This window comes from Pristiophorus japonicus, chromosome 14 (genome assembly GCF_044704955.1).
Source record: "Pristiophorus japonicus isolate sPriJap1 chromosome 14, sPriJap1.hap1, whole genome shotgun sequence".
Taxonomy (NCBI): Eukaryota; Metazoa; Chordata; class Chondrichthyes; family Pristiophoridae; genus Pristiophorus; species Pristiophorus japonicus.
Window position 1 is genome coordinate 185161629 of NC_091990.1, and position 20341 is coordinate 185181969.

The window sequence follows — 20341 nt, forward strand, 5'->3', positions numbered from 1 at the left end:
ATTTCCCACTGTCACAGGACAGAGAGTGGAGAGCACCAGTTCCCACTGTCACAGGACAGGAGAGTGGAGAGCACCAGTTCCCACTGTCACAGGACGGGAGAGTGGAGAGCACCAGTTCCCACTGACACAGGACAGAGAGTGGAGAGTACCAGTTCGCACTGTCACAGGACAGATAGTGGAGAGCACCAGTTCCCACTGTCACAGGACAGAGTGTGGAGAGCACCAGTTCCCACTGTCACAGGACAGAGCGTGGAGAGCACCAGTTCCCACTGTCACAGAACGGGAGAGTGGAGAGCACCAGTTCCCACTGTCACAGACAGAGAGTGGAGAGCACCAGCTCCCGCTGTCACAGGACAGAGAGTGGAGTGCACCAGTTCCCACTGTCACAGGACAGAGAGTGGAGAGCACCAGTTCCCACTGTCACAGGACAGAGAGTGGAGAGCACCAGTTCAAACTGTCACAGGACAGAGAGTGGAGAGCACCAGTTCCCACTGTCACAGGACGGGAGAGTGGAGAGCACCAGTTCCCACTGTCACAGACAGAGAGTGGAGAGCACCAGCTACCGCTGTCACAGGACAGAGAGCGGAGAGCACCAGTTCCCACTGTCACAGGACAGAGAGTGGTGAGCACCAGTTCCCAATGTCACAGGACGGGAGAGTGGAGAGCATCAGTTCCCAGTGTCACAGGACAGAGAGTGGAGAGCACCAGTTCCCTCTGTCACAGGACAGAGAGTGGAGAGCACCAGTTCAAACTGTCACAGGACAGAGAGTGGAGAGCACCAGTTCCCACTGTCACAGGACAGAGAGTGGAGAGCACCAGTTCCCACTGTCACAGGACAGAGAGTGGTGAGCACCAGTTCCCAATGTCACAGGACAGGAGAGTGGAGAGCATCAGTTCCCAGTGTCACAGGACAGAGAGTGGAGAGCACCAGTTCCCACTGTCACATTACGGGAGAGTGGAGAGCACCAGTTCCCACTGTCACAGGACAGAGAGTGGAGAGCACCAGTTCCCACTGTCACACAACAGAGAGTGGAGAGCACCAGTTCCCACTGTCACAGGACAGAGAGTGGAGTGCACCAGTTCCCACTGTCACAGGACAGAGAGTGGAGAGCACCAGTTCCCACTGTCACAGGACAGAGAATGGAGAGCACCAGTTCCCACTGTCACAGGACAGAGAGTGGAGAGCACCAGTTCAAACTGTCACAGGACGGGAGAGTGGAGAGCACCAGTTCCTACTGTCACAGGACGAGAGAGTGGAGAGCACCAGTTCCCACTGTCACAGGACAGAGAGTGGAGAGCACCATTTCCCACTGTCACAGGACAGAGAGTGGAGAGCACCAGTTCCCACTGTCACAGGACAGGAGAGTGGAGACCACCAGTTCCCACTGTCACAGGACGGGAGAGTGGAGAGCACCAGTTCCCACTGACACAGGACAGAGAGTGGAGAGTACCAGTTCGCACTGTCACAGGACAGATAGTGGAGAGCACCAGTTCCCACTGTCACAGGACAGAGTGTGGAGAGCACCAGTTCCAACTGTCACAGGAGAGAGAGTGGAGAGCACCAGTTCCCAATGTCACAGGACGGGAGAGTGGAGAGCACCAGTTCCCACTGTCACAGGACAGAGAGTGGAGAGCACCAGTTCCCACTGTCACAGGACGGGAGAGTGGAGAGCACTAGTTCCCACTGTCACAGGACAGAGAGTGGAGAGCATCAGTTCCCATTGTCACAGGAGAGAGAGTGGAGAGTACCAGTTCCCACTTTCACAGGAGAGAGAGTGGAGAGCACCAGTTCCGACTGTCACAGGACAGAAAGTGGAGAGCACCAGTTCCCACTGTCACAGGACAGAGAGTGGAGAGCACCAGTTCCTAATGTCACAGGACAGAGAGTGGAGAGCACCAGATCAGACTGTCACAGGACAGAGAGTGGAGAGCACCAGTTCCCACTGTCACAGGACAGAGAGTGGAGAGCACCAGTTCCCACTGTCACAGGACAGAGAGTGGAGAGCACCAGTTCCCACTATCACATAACGGGAGAGTGGAGAGCACCAGTTCCCACTGTCACAGACAGAGAGTGGAGAGCACCAGCTCCCGCTGTCACAGGACAGAGAGTGGAGTGCATCAGTTCCCACTGTCACAGGACAGAGAGTGGAGAGCACCAGTTCCCACTGTCACAGGACAGAGAGTGGAGAGCACCAGTTCCCACTGTCACAGGACAGAGAGTGGAGAGCATCAGTTCAAACTGTCACAGGACGGGAGAGTGGAGAGCACCAGTTCCCACTGTCACAGGACGAGAGAGTGGAGAGCACCAGTTCCCACTGTCACAGGACAGAGAGTGGAGAGCACCAGTTCCCACTGTCACAGGACAGAGAGTGGAGTGCACCAGTTCCCACTGTCACAGGACAGGAGAGTGGAGAGCACCAGTTCCCACTGTCACAGGACAGAGAGTGGAGAGCACCAGTTCCCACTGTCACAGGACAGGGAGTGGAGAGCACCAGTTTCCACTGTCACAGGACAGAGAGTGGAGAGCACCAGTTCAAACTGTCACTGGACAGAGAGTGGAGAGCACCAGTTCCCACTGTCACAGGACAGGGAGTGGAGAGCACCAGTTCCCACTGTCACAGGACAGGGAGTGGAGAGCACCAGTTTCCACTGTCACAGGACAGAGAGTGGAGAGCACCAGTTCCCACTGTCACAGGACAGAGAGTGGAGAGCACCAGCTACCGCTGTCACAGGAGAGAGAGCGGAGAGCACCAATTCCCGCTGTCACAGGACAGAGAGTGGAGAGCACCAGTTCAAACTGTCACAGGACAGAGAGTGGAGAGCACCAGTTCCCACTGTCACAGGACAGAGAGTGGAGAGCACCAGTTCCCAGTGTCACAGGACAGGGAGTGGAGAGCACCAGTTCCCAATGTCACAGGACGGGAGAGTGGAGAGCATCAGTTCCCAGTGTCACAGGACAGAGAGTGGAGAGCACCAGTTCCCTCTGTCACAGGACGGGAGAGTGGAGAGCACCAGTTCCCACTGTCACAGGACAGAGAGTGGAGAGCACCAGTTCCCATTGTCACAGGACAGAGTGTGGAGAGCACCAGTTCCCACTGTCACAGGAGAGAGAGTGGAGAGCACCAGTTCCCAATGTCACAGGACGGGAGAGTGCAGAGCACCAGTTCCCACTGTCACAGGACAGAGAGTGGAGAGCACCAGTTCCCACTGTCACAGGACGGGAGAGTGGAGAGCACCAGTTCCCACTGTCACAGGACGGGAGAGTGGAGAGCACCAGTTCCCACTGTCACAGGACAGAGAGTGGAGAGCACCAGTTCCCATTGTCGCAGGACGGGAGAGTGGAGCACCAGTTCCCACTGTCACAGGCCAGAGAGTGGAGAGCACCAGTTCAAACTGTCACAGGACAGAGAGTGGAGAGCACCAGTTCCCACTGTCACAGGACGGGAGAGTGGAGATCACCAGTTCCCACTGTCACAGGACAGAGAGTGGAGAGCACCAATTCCCACTGTCACAGGACGGGAGAGTGGAGAGCACCAGTTCCCACTGTCACAGGACAGAGAGTGGAGAGCACCAGTTCCCACTGTCACAGGACAGAGAGTGGAGAGCACCAGTTCCCACTGTCACAGGACAGAGAGTGGAGAGCACCAGTTCCCACTGTCACAGACAGAGAGTGGAGAGCACCTACTACCGCTGTCACAGGACAGAGAGCGGAGAGCACCAATTCCCGCTGTCACAGGACAGAGAGTGGAGAGCACCAGTTCAAACTGTCACAGGACAGAGAGTGGAGAGCACCAGTTCCCACTGTCACAGGACAGAGAGTGGAGAGCACCAGTTCCCACTGTCACAGGACAGAGAGTGGTGAGCACCTGTTCCCAATGTCACAGGACGGGAGAGTGGAGAGCATCAGTTCCAGTGTCACAGGACAGAGAGTGGAGAGCACCAGTTCCCTCTGTCACAGGACGGGAGAGTGGAGAGCACCAGTTCCCACTGTCACAGGACAGAGAGTGGAGAGCACCAGTTCCCACTGTCACAGGAGAGAGAGTGGCGAGCACCAGTTCCCAATGTCACAGGACGGGAGAGTGGAGAGCACCAGTTCCCACTGTCACAGGACAGAGAGTGGAGAGCACCAGTTCCCACTGTCACAGGACGGGAGAGTGGAGAGCACCAGTTCCCACTGTCACAGGACGGGAGAGTGGAGAGCACCAGTTCCCACTGTCACAGGACAGAGTGTGGAGAGCACCAGTTCCCACTGTCACAGGAGAGAGAGTGGAGAGCACCAGTTCCCAATGTCACAGGACGGGAGAGTGCAGAGCACCAGTTCCCACTGTCACAGGACAGAGAGTGGAGAGCACCAGTTCCCACTGTCACAGGACGGGAGAGTGGAGAGCACCAGTTCCCACTGTCACAGGACGGGAGAGTGGAGAGCACCAGTTCCCACTGTCACAGGACAGAGAGTGGAGAGCACCAGTTCCCATTGTCGCAGGACGGGAGAGTGGAGCACCAGTTCCCACTGTCACAGGCCAGAGAGTGGAGAGCACCAGTTCAAACTGTCACAGGACAGAGAGTGGAGAGCACCAGTTCCCACTGTCACAGAACGGGAGAGTGGAGATCACCAGTTCCCACTGTCACAGGACAGAGAGTGGAGAGCACCAATTCCCACTGTCACAGGACGGGAGAGTGGAGAGCACCAGTTCCCACTGTCACAGGACAGAGACTGGAGAGCACCAGTTCCCACTGTCACAGGACAGAGAGTGGGGAGCACCAGTTCCCAGTGTCACAGGACAGAGAGTGGAGAGCACCAGTTCCCACTGTCACAGGACAGTGAGTGGAGAGTACCAGTTTAGACTGTCACAGGACGGGAGAGTGGAGAGCACCAGTTCCCACTGTCACAGGATGGGAGAGTGGAGAACACCAGTTCCCACTGTCACAGGACAGAGAGTGGAGAGCACCAGTTCCGATTGTCGCAGGACGGGAGAGTGGAGCACCAGTTCCCACTGTCACAGGCCAGAGAGTGGAGAGCACCAGTTCAAACTGTCACAGGACAGAGAGTGGAGAGCACCAGTTCCCACTGTCACAGGACGGGAGAGTGGAGATCACCAGTTACCACTGTCACAGGACAGAGAGTGGAGAGCACCAATTCCCACTGTCACAGGACGGGAGAGTGGAGAGCACCAGTTCCCACTGTCACAGGACAGAGAGTGGAGAGCACCAGTTCCCACTGTCACAGGACAGAGAGTGGGGAGCACCAGTTCCCACTGTCACAGGACAGAGAGTGGAGAGCACCAGTTCCCACTGTCACAGGACAGTGAGTGGAGAGTACCAGTTCAGACTGTCACAGGACAGAGAGTGGAGAGGACCAGATCCGACTGTCACAGGACAGAAAGTGGAGAACAACAGTTCCCACTGTCACAGGACAGAGAGTGGAGAGCACCAGTTCCCACTGTCACAGGACAGAGTGTGGAGAGCAACAGTTCCCACTGTCACAGGACAGAGAGTGGAGAGCACCAGTTCCCACTGTCACAGGACAGAGAGTGGAGAGCACCAGTTCCCACTGTCACAGGACATAGAGTGGAGAGCACCAGTTCTGACTGTCACAGGACAGAAAGTGGAGAGAACCAGTTCCCACTGTCACAGGACAGAGAGTGGAGAGCACCAGTTCAGACTGTCACAGGACAGAGAGTGGAGAGCAACAGTTCCCACTGTCACAGGACAGAGAGTGGAGAGCCCCAGTTCCGACTGTCACAGGACAGAAAGTGGAGAGAACCAGTTCCCACTGTCACAGGACAGAGAGTGGAGAGCACCAGTTCAGACTGTCACAGGACAGAGAGTGGAGAGCACCAGTTCAGACTGTCACAGGACAGAGAGTAGAGAGCATCAGTTCCCACTGTCACAGGACGGGAGAGTGGAGAGCACCAGTTCAAACTGTCACAGGACAGAGAGTGGAGAGCACCAGTTCCCACTGTCACAGGGCAGAGAGTGGAGAGCAGTAGTTCCCACTGTCACAGGACAGAGAATGGAAAGCATCAGTTCCCACTGTCACAGGACGGGAGAGTGGAGAGCACCAGTTCCCAGTGTCACTGGACAGAGAATGGAAAGCATCAGTTCCCACTGTCACAGGACGGGAGAGTGGAGAGCACCATTTCCCACTGTCACAGGACGGGAGAGTGGAGAGCACCAGTTCCCACTGTCACAGGACAGAGAGTGGAGAGCACCAATTCCCACTGTCACAGGACTGGAGAGTGGAGAGCACCAGTTCCCACTGTCACAGGACAGAGAGTGGAGAGCACCAGTTCCCACTGTCACAGGACAGAGAGTGGAGAGCACCAGTTCCCACTGTCACAGGACAGAGAGTGGAGAGCACCAGTTCCCACTGCCATTGGACAGAGAGTGGAGAGCACCAGTTCCCACTGTCACAGGACAGGAGAGTGGAGAGCACCAGTTCCCACTGTCACAGGACAGAGATTGGAGAGCACCAGTTCCCACTGTCACAGGACAGAGAGTGGAGAGCACCAGTTCCCACTGTCACAGGACAGAGAGTGGAGAGCACCAGTTCAAACTGTCACAGGACAGAGAGTGGAGAGCACCAGTTCCCGCTGTCACAGGACAGCGAGTGGAGAGCACCAGTTCCCACTGTCACAGGACAGAGAGTGGAGAGCACCTGTTCGCACTGTCACAGAACAGAGAGTGGAGAGCACCAGTTCAAACTGTCACAGGACGGGAGAGTGGAGAGCACCAGTTCCCACTGTTACAGGACAGAGAGTGGAGAGCACCAGTTCCCACTGTCACAGGACAGAGATTAGAGAGCATCAGTTCCCACTGTCACAGGACGGGAGAATGGAGAGCACCAGTTCTAACTGTCACAGGACAGAGAGTGGAGAGCACCAGTTCCCACTGTCACAGGGCAGAGAGTGGAGAGCAGTAGTTCCCACTGTCACAGGACAGGAGAGTGGAGAGCATCAGTTCCCCCTGCACATGACGGGAGAGTGGAGAGCACCAGTACCCACTGTCACAGGATGGAGAGTGGAGAGCACCAGTTCAAACTGTCACAGGACGGGAGAGTGGAGAGCACCAGTTCCCACTGTCACAGGACGAGAGAGTGGAGAGCACCAGTTCCCACTGTCACAGGACAGAGAGTGGAGAGCACCAGTTCCCACTGTCACAGGACGGGAGAGTGGAGAGCACCAGTTCCCACTGTCACAGGACGGGAGAGTGGAGAGCACCAGTTCCCACTGTCACAGGACAGAGAGTGGAGAGCACCAGTTCAAACTGTCACAGGACAGAGAGTGGAGAGCACCAATTCCCACTGTCACAGGACAGAGAGTGGAGAGCACCAGTTCCCACTGTCACAGGACAGGAGAGTGGAGAGCACCAGTTCCCACTGTCACAGGACAGAGAGTGGAGTGCACCAGTTCCCACTGTCACAGGACAGAGAGTGGAGAGCACCAGTTCCCACTGTCACAGGACAGAGAGTGGAGAGCACCAGTTCAAACTGTCACAGGACAGAGAGTGGAGAGCACCAATTCCCACTGTCACAGGACAGAGAGTGGAGAGCACCAGTTCCCACTGTCACAGGACAGGAGAGTGGAGAGCACCAGTTCCCACTGTCACAGGACAGAGAGTGGAGTGCACCAGTTCCCACTGTCACAGGACAGAGAGTGGAGAGCACCAGTTCCCACTGTCACAGGACAGAGAGTGGAGAGCACCAGTTCAAACTGTCACAGGACGGGAGATTGGAGAGCACCAGTTCCCACTCTCACAGGACGAGAGATTGGAGAGCACCAGTTCCCACTGTCACAGGACAGAGAGTGGAGAGCACCAGTTCCCACTGTCACAGGACAGAGAGTGGGGAGCACCAGTTCCCACTGTCACAGGACGAGAGAGTGGAGAGCACCAGTTCCCACTGTCACAGGACGAGAGAGTGGAGAGCACCAGTTCCCACTGTCACAGGACAGAGAGTGGGGAGCACCAGTTCCCACTGTCACAGGACAGAGAGTGGAGAGCACCAGTTCCCACTGTCACAGGACAGTGAGTGGAGAGTACCAGTTCAGACTGTCACAGGACAGAGAGTGGAGAGCACCAGATCCGACTGTCACAGGACAGAAAGTGGAGAACACCAGTTCCCTCTGTCACAGGACAGAGAGTGGAGAGCACCAGTTCCCACTGTCACAGGACAGAGTGTGGAGAGCAACAGTTCCCACTGTCACAGGACAGAGAGTGGAGAGCACCAGTTCCCACTGTCACAGGACAGAGAGTGGAGAGCACCAGTTCCCACTGTCACAGGACAGAGAGTGGAGAGCACCAGTTCCGACTGTCACAGGACAGAAAGTGGAGAGAACCAGTTCCCACTGTCACAGGACAGAGAGTGGAGAGCACCAGTTCAGACTGTCACAGGACAGAGAGTGGAGAGCAACAGTTCCCACTGTCACAGGATAGAGAGTGGAGAGCACCAGTTCCCACTGTCACAGGACAGAGAGTGGAGAGCACCTGTTCGCACTGTCACAGGACAGAGAGTGGAGAGCACCAGTTCAAACTGTCACAGGACAGAGAGTTGAGAGCACCAGTTCCCACTGTCACAGGACAGAGAGTGGAGAGCACCAGTTCCCACTGTCACAGGACAGAGAGTAGAGAGCATCAGTTCCCACTGTCACAGGACGGGAGAGTGGAGAGCACCAGTTCAAACTGTCACAGGACAGAGAGTGGAGAGCACCAGTTCCCACTGTCACAGGGCAGAGAGTGGAGAGCAGTAGTTCCCACTGTCACAGGACGGGAGAGTGGAGAGCACCAGTTCCCAGTGTCACAGGACAGAGAATGGAGAGCATCAGTTCCCACTGTCACAGGACGGGAGAGTGGAGAGCACCATTTCCCACTGTCACAGGACGGGAGAGTGGAGAGCACCAGTTCCCACTGTCACAGGACAGAGAGTGGAGAGCACCAATTCCCACTGTCACAGGACGGGAGAGTGGAGAGCACCAGTTCCCACTGTCACAGGACAGAGAGTGGAGAGCACCAGTTCCCATTGTCACAGGACAGAGAGTGGGGAGCACCAGTTCCCACTGTCACAGGACAGAGAGTGGAGAGCACCAGTTCCCACTGTCACAGGACAGTGAGTGGAGAGTACCAGTTTAGACTGTCACAGGACAGAGAGTGGAGAGCACCAGATCCGACTGTCACAGGACAGAAAGTGGAGAGCACCAGTTCCCACTGTCACAGGACAGAGAGTGGAGAGCACCAGTTCAGACTGTCACAGGACAGAGAGTGGAGAGCAACAGTTCCCACTGTCACAGGACAGAGAGTGGAGAGCACCAGTTCCCACTGTCACAGGACAGGAGAGTGGAGAGCACAAGTTCCCACTGTCACAGGACGCGAGAGTGGAGAGCACCAGTTCCCACTGTCACAGGACAGAGAGTGGAGAGCACCAGTTCAAACTGTCACAGGACAGAGAGTGGAGAGCACCAGTTCCCACTGTCACAGGACAGAGAGTGGAGAGCACCAGTTCAAACTGTCACAGGACGGGAGAGTGGAGAGCACCAGTTCCCACTGTCACAGGACGAGAGATGGGAGAGCACCAGTTCCCAGTGTCACAGGACGAGAGAGTGGAGAGCACCAGTTCCAACTGTCACAGGACGGGAGAGTGGAGAGCACCAGTTCCCACTGTCACAGGACGAGAGAGTGGAGAGCACCAGTTCCCACTGTCACAGGACAGAGAGTGGAGAGCACCAGTTCCCACTGTCATTGGACAGAGAGTGGAGAGCACCAGTTCCCACTGTCACAGGACAGGAGAGTGGAGAGCACCAGTTCCCACTGTCACAGGACAGAGATTGGAGAGCACCAGTTCCCACTGTCACAGGACAGAGAGTGGAGAGCACCAGTTCCCACTGTCACAGGACAGAGAGTGGAGAGCACCATTTCAAACTGTCACAGGACAGAGAGTGGAGAGCACCAGTTCCCGCTGTCACAGGACAGCGAGTGGAGAGCACCAGTTCCCACTGTCACAGGACAGAGAGTGGAGAGCACCTGTTCGCACTGTCACAGAACAGAGAGTGGAGAGCACCAGTTCAAACTGTCACAGGACGGGAGAGTGGAGAGCACCAGTTCCCACTGTTACAGGACAGAGAGTGGAGAGCACCAGTTCCCACTGTCACAGGACAGAGAGTGGAGAGCACCAGTTCCCACTGTCATTGGACAGAGAGTGGAGAGCACCAGTTCCCACTGTCATTGGACAGAGAGTGGAGAGCACCAGTTCCCACTGTCACAGGACGGGAGAGTGGAGAGCACCAGTTCCCACTGTTACAGGACAGAGAGTGGAGAGCACCTGTTCGCACTGTCACAGAACAGAGAGTGGAGAGCACCAGTTCCAACTGTCACAGGACGGGAGAGTGGAGAGCACCAGTTCCCACTGTCACAGGACGAGAGAGTGGAGAGCACCAGTTCCCACTGTCACAGGACAGAGAGTGGAGAGCACCAGTTCCCACTGTCATTGGACAGAGAGTGGAGAGCACCAGTTCCCACTGTCACAGGACAGGAGAGTGGAGAGCACCAGTTCCCACTGTCACAGGACAGAGATTGGAGAGCACCAGTTCCCACTGTCACAGGACAGAGAGTGGAGAGCACCAGTTCCCACTGTCACATTACAGAGAGTGGAGAGCACCATTTCAAACTGTCACAGGACAGAGAGTGGAGAGCACCAGTTCCCGCTGTCACAGGACAGCGAGTGGAGAGCACCAGTTCCCACTGTCACAGGACAGAGAGTGGAGAGCACCTGTTCGCACTGTCACAGAACAGAGAGTGGAGAGCACCAGATCAAACTGTCACAGGACGGGAGAGTGGAGAGCACCAGTTCCCACTGTTACAGGACAGAGAGTGGAGAGCACCAGTTCCCACTGTCACAGGACAGAGAGTAGAGAGCATCAGTTCCCACTGTCACAGGACGGGAGAATGGAGAGCACCAGTTCTAACTGTCACAGGACAGAGAGTGGAGAGCAGTAGTTCCCACTGTCACAGCACAGGAGAGTGGAGAGCATCAGTTCCCCCTGCACATGACGGGAGAGTGGAGAGCACCAGTACCCACTGTCACAGGATGGAGAGTGGAGAGCACCAGTTCAAACTGTCACAGGACGGGAGAGTGGAGAGCACCAGTTCCCACTGTCACAGGACGAGAGAGTGGAGAGCACCAGTTCCCACTGTCACAGGACAGAGATTGGAGCGCACCAGTTCGCATTGTCACAGGACGGGAGAGTGGAGAGCACCAGTTCCCACTGTCACAGGACGGGAGAGTGGAGAGCACCAGTTCCCACTGTCACAGGACAGAGAGTGGAGAGCACCAGTTCAAACTGTCACAGGACAGAGAGTGGAGAGCACCAATTCCCACTGTCACAGGACAGAGAGTGGAGAGCACCAGTTCCCACTGTCACAGGACAGGAGAGTGGAGAGCACCAGTTCCCACTGTCACAGGACAGAGAGTGGAGATCACCAGTTACCACTGTCACAGGACAGAGAGTGGAGAGCACCAATTCCCACTGTCACAGGACGGGAGAGTGGAGAGCACCAGTTCCCACTGTCACAGGACAGAGAGTGGAGAGCACCAGTTCCCACTGTCACAGGACAGAGAGTGGGGAGCACCAGTTCCCACTGTCACAGGACAGAGAGTGGAGAGCACCAGTTCCCACTGTCACAGGACAGTGAGTGGAGAGTACCAGTTCAGACTGTCACAGGACAGAGAGTGGAGAGCACCAGTTCAAACTGTCACAGGACAGAAAGTGGAGAACAACAGTTCCCACTGTCACAGGACAGAGAGTGGAGAGCACCAGTTCCCACTGTCACAGGACAGAGTGTGGAGAGCAACAGTTCCCACTGTCACAGGACAGAGAGTGGAGAGCACCAGTTCCCACTGTCACAGGACAGAGAGTGGAGAGCACCAGTTCCCACTGTCACAGGACATAGAGTGGAGAGCACCAGTTCTGACTGTCACAGGACAGAAAGTGGAGAGAACCAGTTCCCACTGTCACAGGACAGAGAGTGGAGAGCACCAGTTCAGACTGTCACAGGACAGAGAGTGGAGAGCAACAGTTCCCACTGTCACAGGACAGAGAGTGGAGAGCCCCAGTTCCGACTGTCACAGGACAGAAAGTGGAGAGAACCAGTTCCCACTGTCACAGGACAGAGAGTGGAGAGCACCAGTTCAGACTGTCACAGGACAGAGAGTGGAGAGCACCAGTTCAGACTGTCACAGGACAGAGAGTAGAGAGCATCAGTTCCCACTGTCACAGGACGGGAGAGTGGAGAGCACCAGTTCAAACTGTCACAGGACAGAGAGTGGAGAGCACCAGTTCCCACTGTCACAGGGCAGAGAGTGGAGAGCAGTAGTTCCCACTGTCACAGGACAGAGAATGGAAAGCATCAGTTCCCACTGTCACAGGACGGGAGAGTGGAGAGCACCAGTTCCCAGTGTCACTGGACAGAGAATGGAAAGCATCAGTTCCCACTGTCACAGGACGGGAGAGTGGAGAGCACCATTTCCCACTGTCACAGGACGGGAGAGTGGAGAGCACCAGTTCCCACTGTCACAGGACAGAGAGTGGAGAGCACCAATTCCCACTGTCACAGGACTGGAGAGTGGAGAGCACCAGTTCCCACTGTCACAGGACAGAGAGTGGAGAGCACCAGTTCCCACTGTCACAGGACAGAGAGTGGAGAGCACCAGTTCCCACTGTCACAGGACAGAGAGTGGAGAGCACCAGTTCCCACTGCCATTGGACAGAGAGTGGAGAGCACCAGTTCCCACTGTCACAGGACAGGAGAGTGGAGAGCACCAGTTCCCACTGTCACAGGACAGAGATTGGAGAGCACCAGTTCCCACTGTCACAGGACAGAGAGTGGAGAGCACCAGTTCCCACTGTCACAGGACAGAGAGTGGAGAGCACCAGTTCAAACTGTCACAGGACAGAGAGTGGAGAGCACCAGTTCCCGCTGTCACAGGACAGCGAGTGGAGAGCACCAGTTCCCACTGTCACAGGACAGAGAGTGGAGAGCACCTGTTCGCACTGTCACAGAACAGAGAGTGGAGAGCACCAGTTCAAACTGTCACAGGACGGGAGAGTGGAGAGCACCAGTTCCCACTGTTACAGGACAGAGAGTGGAGAGCACCAGTTCCCACTGTCACAGGACAGAGATTAGAGAGCATCAGTTCCCACTGTCACAGGACGGGAGAATGGAGAGCACCAGTTCTAACTGTCACAGGACAGAGAGTGGAGAGCACCAGTTCCCACTGTCACAGGGCAGAGAGTGGAGAGCAGTAGTTCCCACTGTCACAGGACAGGAGAGTGGAGAGCATCAGTTCCCCCTGCACATGACGGGAGAGTGGAGAGCACCAGTACCCACTGTCACAGGATGGAGAGTGGAGAGCACCAGTTCAAACTGTCACAGGACGGGAGAGTGGAGAGCACCAGTTCCCACTGTCACAGGACGAGAGAGTGGAGAGCACCAGTTCCCACTGTCACAGGACAGAGAGTGGAGAGCACCAGTTCCCACTGTCACAGGACGGGAGAGTGGAGAGCACCAGTTCCCACTGTCACAGGACGGGAGAGTGGAGAGCACCAGTTCCCACTGTCACAGGACAGAGAGTGGAGAGCACCAGTTCAAACTGTCACAGGACAGAGAGTGGAGAGCACCAATTCCCACTGTCACAGGACAGAGAGTGGAGAGCACCAGTTCCCACTGTCACAGGACAGGAGAGTGGAGAGCACCAGTTCCCACTGTCACAGGACAGAGAGTGGAGTGCACCAGTTCCCACTGTCACAGGACAGAGAGTGGAGAGCACCAGTTCCCACTGTCACAGGACAGAGAGTGGAGAGCACCAGTTCAAACTGTCACAGGACAGAGAGTGGAGAGCACCAATTCCCACTGTCACAGGACAGAGAGTGGAGAGCACCAGTTCCCACTGTCACAGGACAGGAGAGTGGAGAGCACCAGTTCCCACTGTCACAGGACAGAGAGTGGAGTGCACCAGTTCCCACTGTCACAGGACAGAGAGTGGAGAGCACCAGTTCCCACTGTCACAGGACAGAGAGTGGAGAGCACCAGTTCAAACTGTCACAGGACGGGAGATTGGAGAGCACCAGTTCCCACTCTCACAGGACGAGAGATTGGAGAGCACCAGTTCCCACTGTCACAGGACAGAGAGTGGAGAGCACCAGTTCCCACTGTCACAGGACAGAGAGTGGGGAGCACCAGTTCCCACTGTCACAGGACGAGAGAGTGGAGAGCACCAGTTCCCACTGTCACAGGACGAGAGAGTGGAGAGCACCAGTTCCCACTGTCACAGGACAGAGAGTGGGGAGCACCAGTTCCCACTGTCACAGGACAGAGAGTGGAGAGCACCAGTTCCCACTGTCACAGGACAGTGAGTGGAGAGTACCAGTTCAGACTGTCACAGGACAGAGAGTGGAGAGCACCAGATCCGACTGTCACAGGACAGAAAGTGGAGAACACCAGTTCCCTCTGTCACAGGACAGAGAGTGGAGAGCACCAGTTCCCACTGTCACAGGACAGAGTGTGGAGAGCAACAGTTCCCACTGTCACAGGACAGAGAGTGGAGAGCACCAGTTCCCACTGTCACAGGACAGAGAGTGGAGAGCACCAGTTCCCACTGTCACAGGACAGAGAGTGGAGAGCACCAGTTCCGACTGTCACAGGACAGAAAGTGGAGAGAACCAGTTCCCACTGTCACAGGACAGAGAGTGGAGAGCACCAGTTCAGACTGTCACAGGACAGAGAGTGGAGAGCAACAGTTCCCACTGTCACAGGATAGAGAGTGGAGAGCACCAGTTCCCACTGTCACAGGACAGAGAGTGGAGAGCACCTGTTCGCACTGTCACAGGACAGAGAGTGGAGAGCACCAGTTCAAACTGTCACAGGACAGAGAGTTGAGAGCACCAGTTCCCACTGTCACAGGACAGAGAGTGGAGAGCACCAGTTCCCACTGTCACAGGACAGAGAGTAGAGAGCATCAGTTCCCACTGTCACAGGACGGGAGAGTGGAGAGCACCAGTTCAAACTGTCACAGGACAGAGAGTGGAGAGCACCAGTTCCCACTGTCACAGGGCAGAGAGTGGAGAGCAGTAGTTCCCACTGTCACAGGACGGGAGAGTGGAGAGCACCAGTTCCCAGTGTCACAGGACAGAGAATGGAGAGCATCAGTTCCCACTGTCACAGGACGGGAGAGTGGAGAGCACCATTTCCCACTGTCACAGGACGGGAGAGTGGAGAGCACCAGTTCCCACTGTCACAGGACAGAGAGTGGAGAGCACCAATTCCCACTGTCACAGGACGGGAGAGTGGAGAGCACCAGTTCCCACTGTCACAGGACAGAGAGTGGAGAGCACCAGTTCCCATTGTCACAGGACAGAGAGTGGGGAGCACCAGTTCCCACTGTCACAGGACAGAGAGTGGAGAGCACCAGTTCCCACTGTCACAGGACAGTGAGTGGAGAGTACCAGTTTAGACTGTCACAGGACAGAGAGTGGAGAGCACCAGATCCGACTGTCACAGGACAGAAAGTGGAGAGCACCAGTTCCCACTGTCACAGGACAGAGAGTGGAGAGCACCAGTTCAGACTGTCACAGGACAGAGAGTGGAGAGCAACAGTTCCCACTGTCACAGGACAGAGAGTGGAGAGCACCAGTTCCCACTGTCACAGGACAGGAGAGTGGAGAGCACAAGTTCCCACTGTCACAGGACGCGAGAGTGGAGAGCACCAGTTCCCACTGTCACAGGACAGAGAGTGGAGAGCACCAGTTCAAACTGTCACAGGACAGAGAGTGGAGAGCACCAGTTCCCACTGTCACAGGACAGAGAGTGGAGAGCACCAGTTCAAACTGTCACGGGACGGGAGAGTGGAGAGCACCAGTTCCCACTGTCACAGGACGAGAGATGGGAGAGCACCAGTTCCCAGTGTCACAGGACGAGAGAGTGGAGAGCACCAGTTCCAACTGTCACAGGACGGGAGAGTGGAGAGCACCAGTTCCCACTGTCACAGGACGAGAGAGTGGAGAGCACCAGTTCCCACTGTCACAGGACAGAGAGTGGAGAGCACCAGTTCCCACTGTCATTGGACAGAGAGTGGAGAGCACCAGTTCCCACTGTCACAGGACAGGAGAGTGGAGAGCACCAGTTCCCACTGTCACAGGACAGAGATTGGAGAGCACCAGTTCCCACTGTCACAGGACAGAGAGTGGAGAGCACCAGTTCCCACTGTCACAGGACAGAGAGTGGAGAGCACCATTTCAAACTGTCACAGGACAGAGAGTGGAGAGCACCAGTTCCCGCTGTCACAGGACAGCGAGTGGAGAGCACCAGTTCCCACTGTCACAGGACAGAGAGTGGAGAGCACCTGTTCGCACTGTCACAGAACAGAGAGTGGAGAGCACCAGTTCAAACTGTCACAGGACGGGAGAGTGGAGAGCACCAGTTCCCACTGTTACAGGACAGAGAGTGGAGAGCACCAGTTCCCACTGTCACAGGACAGAGAGTGGAGAGCACCAGTTCCCACTGTCATTGGACAGAGAGTGGAGAGCACCAGTTCCCACTGTCATTGGACAGAGAGTGGAGAGCACCAGTTCCCACTGTCACAGGACGGGAGAGTGGAGAGCACCAGTTCCCACTGTTACAGGACAGAGAGTGGAGAGCACCTGTTCGCACTGTCACAGAACAGAGAGTGGAGAGCACCAGTTCCAACTGTCACAGGACGGGAGAGTGGAGAGCACCAGTTCCCACTGTCACAGGACGAGAGAGTGGAGAGCACCAGTTCCCACTGTCACAGGACAGAGAGTGGAGAGCACCAGTTCCCACTGTCATTGGACAGAGAGTGGAGAGCACCAGTTCCCACTGTCACAGGACAGGAGAGTGGAGAGCACCAGTTCCCACTGTCACAGGACAGAGATTGGAGAGCACCAGTTCCCACTGTCACAGGACAGAGAGTGGAGAGCACCAGTTCCCACTGTCACATTACAGAGAGTGGAGAGCACCATTTCAAACTGTCACAGGACAGAGAGTGGAGAGCACCAGTTCCCGCTGTCACAGGACAGCGAGTGGAGAGCACCAGTTCCCACTGTCACAGGACAGAGAGTGGAGAGCACCTGTTCGCACTGTCACAGAACAGAGAGTGGAGAGCACCAGATCAAACTGTCACAGGACGGGAGAGTGGAGAGCACCAGTTCCCACTGTTACAGGACAGAGAGTGGAGAGCACCAGTTCCCACTGTCACAGGACAGAGAGTAGAGAGCATCAGTTCCCACTGTCACAGGACGGGAGAATGGAGAGCACCAGTTCTAACTGTCACAGGACAGAGAGTGGAGAGCAGTAGTTCCCACTGTCACAGCACAGGAGAGTGGAGAGCATCAGTTCCCCCTGCACATGACGGGAGAGTGGAGAGCACCAGTACCCACTGTCACAGGATGGAGAGTGGAGAGCACCAGTTCAAACTGTCACAGGACGGGAGAGTGGAGAGCACCAGTTCCCACTGTCACAGGACGAGAGAGTGGAGAGCACCAGTTCCCACTGTCACAGGACAGAGATTGGAGCGCACCAGTTCGCATTGTCACAGGACGGGAGAGTGGAGAGCACCAGTTCCCACTGTCACAGGACGGGAGAGTGGAGAGCACCAGTTCCCACTGTCACAGGACAGAGAGTGGAGAGCACCAGTTCAAACTGTCACAGGACAGAGAGTGGAGAGCACCAATTCCCACTGTCACAGGACAGAGAGTGGAGAGCACCAGTTCCCACTGTCACAGGACAGGAGAGTGGAGAGCACCAGTTCCCACTGTCACAGGACAGAGAGTGGAGTGCACCAGTTCCCACTGTCACAGGACAGAGAGTGGAGAGCACCAGTTCCCACTGTCACAGGACAGAGAGTGGAGAGCACCAGTTCAAACTGTCACAGGACAGAGAGTGGAGAGCACCAATTCCCACTGTCACAGGACAGAGAGTGGAGAGCACCAGTTCCCACTGTCACAGGACAGGAGAGTGGAGAGCACCAGTTCCCACTGTCACAGGACAGAGAGTGGAGAGCCCCAGTTCCGACTGTCACAGGACAGAAAGTGGAGAGAACCAGTTCCCACTGTCACAGGACAGAGAGTGGAGAGCACCAGTTCAGACTGTCACAGGACAGAGAGTGGAGAGCACCAGTTCAGACTGTCACAGGACAGAGAGTAGAGAGCATCAGTTCCCACTGTCACAGGACGGGAGAGTGGAGAGCACCAGTTCAAACTGTCACAGGACAGAGAGTGGAGAGCACCAGTTCCCACTGTCACAGGGCAGAGAGTGGAGAGCAGTAGTTCCCACTGTCACAGGACAGAGAATGGAAAGCATCAGTTCCCACTGTCACAGGACGGGAGAGTGGAGAGCACCAGTTCCCAGTGTCACTGGACAGAGAATGGAAAGCATCAGTTCCCACTGTCACAGGACGGGAGAGTGGAGAGCACCATTTCCCACTGTCACAGGACGGGAGAGTGGAGAGCACCAGTTCCCACTGTCACAGGACAGAGAGTGGAGAGCACCAATTCCCACTGTCACAGGACGGGAGAGTGGAGAGCACCAGTTCCCACTGTCACAGGACAGAGAGTGGAGAGCACCAGTTCCCACTGTCACAGGACAGAGAGTGGAGAGCACCAGTTCCCACTGTCACAGGACAGAGAGTGCAGAGCACCAGTTCCCACTGTCACAGGACAGAGAGTGGAGAGCACCAGTTCAGACTGTCACAGGACAGAGAGTGGAGAGCAACAGTTCCCACTGTCACAGGACAGAGAGTGGAGAGCACCAGTTCCCACTGTCACAGGACAGAGAATGGAGCGCAGCAGTTCCAATTGTCACAGGACAGGAGAGTGGAGAGCACCAGTTCCCAATGTTACATGACAGAGAGTGGAGAGCACCAGTTCCCACTGTCACAGGACAGAGAGTGGAGAGCACCAGTTCCCACTGTCACATGACAGAGAGTGGAGAGCACCTGTTCGCACTTTCACAGGACAGAGAGTGGAGAGCACCAGTTCAAACTGTCACAGGACAGAGAGTGGAGAGCACCAGTTCCCACTGTCACAGGACAGAGAGTGGAGAGCACCAGTTCCCACTGTCAAAGGACAGAGAGTGGAGAGCACCAGTTCCCACTGTCACAGGACAGAGAGTGGAGAGCATCAGTTCAAACTGTCACAGGACGGGAGAGTGGAGAGCACCAGTTCCCACTGTCACAGGACGAGAGAGTGGAGAGCACCAGTTCCCACTGTCACAGGACAGAGAGTGGAGAGCACCAGTTCAGACTGTCACAGGACAGAGAGTGGAGAGCACCAGTTCCCAATGTTACATGACAGAGAGTGGAGAGCACCAGTTCCCTCTGTCACAGGACAGAGAGTGGAGAGCACCAGTTCCCACTGTCACATGACAGAGAGTGGAGAGCACCTGTTCGCACTTTCACAGGACAGAGAGTGGAGAGCACCAGTTCAAACTGTCACAGGACAGAGAGTGGAGAGCACCAGTTCCCACTGTCACAGGACAGAGAGTGGAGAGCACCAGTTCCCACTGTCACAGGACAGAGAGTGGAGAGCACCAGTTCCCACTGTCACAGGACAGAGAGTGGAGAGCATCAGTTCAAACTGTCACAGGACGGGAGAGTGGAGAGCACCAGTTCCCACTGTCACAGGACGAGAGAGTGGAGAGCACCAGTTCCCACTGTCACAGGACAGAGAGTGGAGAGCACCAGTTCCCACTGTCACAGGACAGAGAGTGGAGAGCACCAGTTCCCACTGTCACAGGACAGAGAGTGGAGTGCATCAGTTCAAACTGTCACAGGACGGGAGAGTGGAGAGCACCAGTTCCCACTGTCACAGGACGAGAGAGTGGAGAGCACCAGTTCCCACTGTCACAGGACAGAGAGTGGAGAGCACCAGTTCCCACTGTCATTGGACAGAGAGTGGAGAGCACCAGTTCCCACTGTCACAGGACAGGAGAGTGGAGAGCACCAGTTCCCACTGTCACAGGACAGAGATTGGAGAGCACCAGTTCTCACTGTCACAGGACAGAGAGTGGAGAGCACCAGTTCCCACTGTCACAGGACAGAGAGTGGAGAGCACCAGTTCAAACTGTCACAGGACAGAGAGTGGAGAGCACCAGTTCCCGCTGTCACAGGACAGCGAGTGGAGAGCACCAGTTCCCACTGTCACAGGACAGAGAGTGGAGAGCACCTGTTCGCACTGTCACAGAACAGAGAGTGGAGAGCACCAGTTCAAACTGTCACAGGACGGGAGAGTGGAGAGCACCAGTTCCCACTGTTACAGGTAAGAGAGTGGAGAGCACCAGT